Here is a 6,000-nt window from a genome sequence, read left to right on the forward strand (position 1 = left end):
AGTACTTATACAAAAGCTTGCGAAGCTGCCATTAATTATCGATGCGCTATCGAAAATTGATTAACGCAACGGAGCAGCGAAGAAAGACATTCGTACATCCTGTGGCATAACGAGAGGAAGCGACTGCTCGTTGGTAAGGATGTACCGCCTTAACGTAATGACGAATACATTAGCGGAAAATATCCATCACATCAAAAGAAACAACTGTTATTTATGTATTTCGTGGCGTCGCGTGTGTTCGAACGCCCACCCGGACATTGCAGAGACGATCTTAAGAAGGTTTCACCGCCTCTGTCGGCGTCTTTCGTCCGGTCCAAGTTGTAATTGGCTACTCGAAGAGTTCCTCGGAAGCTAAGTCATAGCCTTCCTGTTATTGCATCACGAGATAATCGAGATGTTTCGGAGAGCCACGAATAGAAAAACAATCAGATAATGAGAATTAAGCGAAGATTCGGTACCTTTACTGCATGCATTGCTGTACTTTTCGAAATTAGGACGATTCGCTTCATCGAGCATCAAAAATCAGATCTTTGAATTACAAAGAGAGATGCAGAAAATATATTTAAAAATTATCATCACTCGAACTCTACGCGAATTTGTATTTTTAAGGTATATTGAATCTTTCTTATTATTATATTCTTAATATTAAATTTGATTTAAATGGATTTTTCATCAAAATTTGTGCAGTGAATATTCAGAAAAACAATACATATAATAGAATTTATTGAAATATAATGACTATCGAGACAATAAAAAAGTATAATGAATTACATTATACTCTATTATTCTCTATCCACCAAGCCCAATTAAAAGCATACATGACAATTATATTCGTATAAAGTTATACTTTTTACGAGATAAATGTACAGACACGACTATGTAGTAGTAATAAAAATTCATGTACTCTAAAAAATGTTCTTCTTTGTACTCCAAAATTAATATATATATATATATATATACATTATTCCAGATCTGCATTAGTATTAATGATGTTACCGAACAGCATCGCGAAGACTTCTAGACATCCTATCACTCAATTTCCAAAATGAAACAACTCCAATACAGCCAGCCACATGGTACACGTCATCATTACAAATTGGTCGTTAAAAATTCCAATGAATCGCACGTATACCTAAGACGATGGGCTCACTAACCGAGTCAAAAGAGCAAAACGATTGCAGAGGAAGTGGCGCCGTGAAATCTCGATCTCAATTTTCTGTGCGTCATTGACTAAGGAACAGGGTCGAGATGGGATGCCTTGGGTGCTTAAGTGAGCAAAGTGTCACCTTGTAACGCAACTTTATATTGAATTAATATTAACTGTATATTGAAACTATAGTAATCGTTTTATTTCAATATATATTAATATATTAATTCAATATATTAGTATATTAATTCAATATATTAGTGACAGCTCTTATCCAATTGTTTATTTACAATTGAGATATATTTTATTTATCTCGAGTCTTGAGAAATTACTGAGTCATGCAATTATTTTTACTTTTTTTAATTTTTTCAATTGAATTAGAGTCTTGTGCTAGTTAATTAAATAAAAGTTGAAAAAGTTAACTTGACACATTTACTGAATTCCTGAATTACCTTAATTCTTATTCTGTAATATAATCATCGATGGATTTTAAAATTTTGTAAACAATCGTTTCTCAAAATTTAAAACACGCATTTTTTTATGCGTAAAGGAAAAAAACCCTTACGCACTGTATACTTAATTGTGCTATTTAATATTATTAAATTCCATTACCACGAATTTTATTTCGAAACAACTGATTTTCAAGTATTTAATAATATTAATAATCTATTATCCTTCTAATTTTTAATATTACACTAATTTAAAACAATATAAGTCTTTTTTCTTACAAAACTCAACAGAATATATAAATATTTTACATACTTACTGTCTAAATATTAAATTATATTTTCACTAATATCAATAATCCATTTCTAATTCATTTAAAAATGTCATTTTAATCTATCTTTATAAATCGTGTTTTTTTTTGTTAAATATATTTTTATCGTTATCGATTAATCCTATATATATATATATATATATATATATATATACTTGTAGTCTTTAGTCATTAAAATATTTTTTCCCTAAAAATTTTTAATTTATAGTAATTGTTGAGAAAAAGAATTTTGTATTATATGAACGACAAATGCGCTATAATCATGATTCATTTAACTTGTACAATCACGAGTATCAGCATTAATAATAGATTTATAATTATAAATAATTTTCGAATTATCGATAGTACAATTGAAGCGATATCCGTAATATTCATTGTACGACAGCCAATGCCTTTTAGTTGAGGTTAATTAATTTTACTATTTATTTGTTGCACAGCCTGTGGGAGATGTGCTTTTAAGCTCCAAGCAACATAAATATACGTTGAATCATACGCGGCAAACCATCAATTCCCACCTGATAAATTCGATGGTTTATATGCAATAGAAGTAAATCAAATAAACCGTGCTGCAGCACTAAAAGGGTTATACAGCGACATAGTTGACGTCACGGGAGAGAGAGAGAGAGAGAGAGAGAGAGAGAGAGAGAATCCGGGGAGCATCACTGAATTCTCGGAAGAGTGAAGAGGACCGTTGCAGCGACGAAAAGTCTTGCTCTCGGAGATCCTGGAATCTTTTTTCGCTGAATCATACCTGTCGACACGGCGTGAAAACACGGCCCTAGAGACAGATTATTCTTATATTGCAATTTTTTCCAGACTTTTGCAGATTAATTTCAACGACACATTATACAGTATTGAAAAGATAAAATTATAAATAATGTTTCTTTTGCAGACAATCATTAACTTTTGCTTCAATATATATATATATAAACTATTAATTTATTGGTTTAAACGGCAGGATGTATTCTTTTATATTCTAACGATATATGCAATTTATCACGCGTGAAACATATATATTTTTGTTTATCTATTGTTCACAATAGTATAAAAAATTCGTCATAGATTAATAAGTATAGAAAGTTATAATATATCATGTAGCACTATTAATTAATATATCTTTGTAATTAGATTTTTTATGGATAATGATGAATAATTAATTTTTATACTATAAGATCGTTATGAAGGAGTAATTGTTCGCCTTGTAATGAGTACAGTTGCATTGCACATTATGCAAACTCGTGCAATAGGCTGAAAATTTTCAAATGAGAATAAATAAACAAGAACAAAAATATTAATATATTGAAAAAGTATCGTCGTTGTAATAAGTTCTATAAATGTTCAACAAAATTGACGATTAAATAGCGATGAAACGTTGCAAGGTATAAAGTTTCATATCGCATTGTAGCTTAAATTTTGAACACTTGTTCAGAAATATTGAAGGATAGCAAGAAACTTAGACGATAGCCTGATCGTTGATTATTTGGTGTAGTGCCAAGAGTGCAGCTAAATTCGCTATATATTAATTGTAAATGTTTGTTCGAAAATTTAGTAGGAAATAAGGAAATTAAAGGAATATCAAAATAGATTTAGTTCTGTAGGCAAAAGATAAAAGCATGGAATATTACACCGATCATTGGTAGTAAAAAATGTAAAGTTATGAAGTAAACTGAACGTGGCGGAGGATCTGAGAAGCGTCATAAATAAAAAATCCTTGCATGCTGCGAGCGTCCCTCGACCGATAAAGTCGCGCCGAGAAGTAGAGAGTGTGTAGGGTGATAAAATCACGATGAAATAATATAACTTCGGCTGCCTTTGAGAATCTCGAGGATCGATGCGACGACGGAGGAGCCTCTCCTCGTCTTTGGTGGGCTCTCTTGGATGTATCCTACCAACTACGTAATAGTCCCCCACGCGACGCATTCACCAGGGTGTGAATCACGATATATCTCGGGTATCCCACTCCTGTGCGCCTCAGCAATGGCGACAGACACTTACCGGTCCTTTTCTAATCTCTTTCCTCGAGCAGGGCAGGATCATATGTGACTAATCGCCTGATAAAAAAACTGTCCTGAACTTCCCGTGCGAGGAGCCGAGAAACAATCGTGTCATGGATCTCCACATAAAATGAACTTAAATTATTTGTAGCTTTTGAAAGCGATTACAATGGAATATATAAGTTACATGCTTAATGATTCCTAATCGCTTATCCGCTCTAATATAATACTGAGATTTTAAGTTTAAGTTAGTTTTACAGAACTCTGCTTCAATTAAACGTTAATATTCCCATTTTTATGCAGTTCTGCGAATTGACATAACAGTAATATGTAATATATAGTTGAGGCATATCATATTAAATTATTTTCCTTATTTTAACATTTTCCTTTTAAAATGTACGTATCAGTCTATCTATCTATCTATATATATACGTACGTATATCGTATAATTTAGAAATAAATACTTTCGATGCTTCAAGTATTAATAGTCTTACTTAACGAAAAGAATTTTTTTTTTTCTATAAATTTTTTAATAATTAAAAATTAGAAAAATAAGAAAAAATGAAGCAGATTTTATTCTTATTTTTCTCTTATAATATTACATTCAATTCTCATTTTAATTCAAATTTAACAATTTTGTAATTTGTATTCAATTTTATTTATATATATCAATAATAAGAACAACTTTATGGGCTTATATAATGCTATTTTTAAATATAAATATATATAACATTTAACATATATAATGTTTATTGTTACGGTATTACAAGTATCGATAGTACTGAAGTTATATAAATTCATTTGATTTTTAATAAGTAGAATAAGTTTGTTGAAATAATATTTATAATATATATATATATATATATATATATATATATATATACATATATTAAATCACGTTAGTGTCAAATTACTTTATTATTGTAAATTCATTTTGTATCGATACTGTATTCAATTTCTATTTAATCTGAAAATTAAACAGTTAATATATTTAATATCTTAAAAGCTATGTAATATAAATCTATAAAAAATAATTATCATGTCTTGATGAAAAACATTTTTCTTACAAATATGTTAAGCAAGCATTTGCTCGAGTTTTTTTTATTTAGAATAATGACAAATCATTGTCATATTTAAATGCCTATTTTACATACATGAATTGTAAAATACTAAGTTGCATTTATTTAATTATCCATGATTAGATTTATATATCATTATTCATGTAGCATATTACACATTAAATAAATTCGATTTCCATTAACATTTATTTATTTATTTTTCTTATCTGTATCAATATTAAAATATTTACGTCACAATTATTTTGAATAATCATAATTAATTTTTACCCAAAATATTAATATTTCCAAAATCATTTTAAAGACAATGTTTTTCTACTTCATTAATGACACATCGTGGCATTTCACTTTAACGTTTAAATTATAAGTGTACGTATTGAAAGGAAAAAAAAAAAAAAAAGAAAAGAAAAAAAAATATTAATACAAAATTTCTTTCATAATTGAATAGAAAGATTATACCGCCATCTGATCCAATCCAGTAATCTGCTTACATGCCCTTGTATTTAATATATTTTATCATTTCCGGTGAATCGACCATCTTATATATTTCCCGAAATCCTAAGAAATGAAAGCTTTTGAACGCCAGTTTTTAAATAAATAATCAACTTTAGCCTATTTATTGCGATATTTAGACAATTATTTATCGCTGTAATTAAATATCCAAATCAAAAATGTATTGGCTATCGAGTACTCTGAAACCAGCAAGTGCTTCTTTTAACATATAACCATCTATAAGGCTTTACCGATGATGGGAAAAGATTTAACGCAAAGTCCGAAGTGGAAAGTAATAGAAGAAGCGTAAGGACGTCGGCGGTGGATTGTTTATGCCTGTCGGCGAATGATTAAATTGTAAGTCGTCGTTTTCAGGCCACTCGACTCTCCAAAGTCCAAAAACATCAGCTTACAGAGAATAAGGATAGTCGACATCGAATCAGTGGAGAGAAAATACGTTATCTGGGTGATCAGAGGCGACGCGATGGGCGGGCGAAAGGGGGAGTAAAGTGG

The sequence above is a fragment of the Ceratosolen solmsi genome, unplaced genomic scaffold, assembly GCF_000503995.2.
Source record: "Ceratosolen solmsi marchali unplaced genomic scaffold, CerSol_1.0 scaffold29, whole genome shotgun sequence".
In the NCBI taxonomy this organism is placed as follows: domain Eukaryota; kingdom Metazoa; phylum Arthropoda; class Insecta; order Hymenoptera; family Agaonidae; genus Ceratosolen; species Ceratosolen solmsi.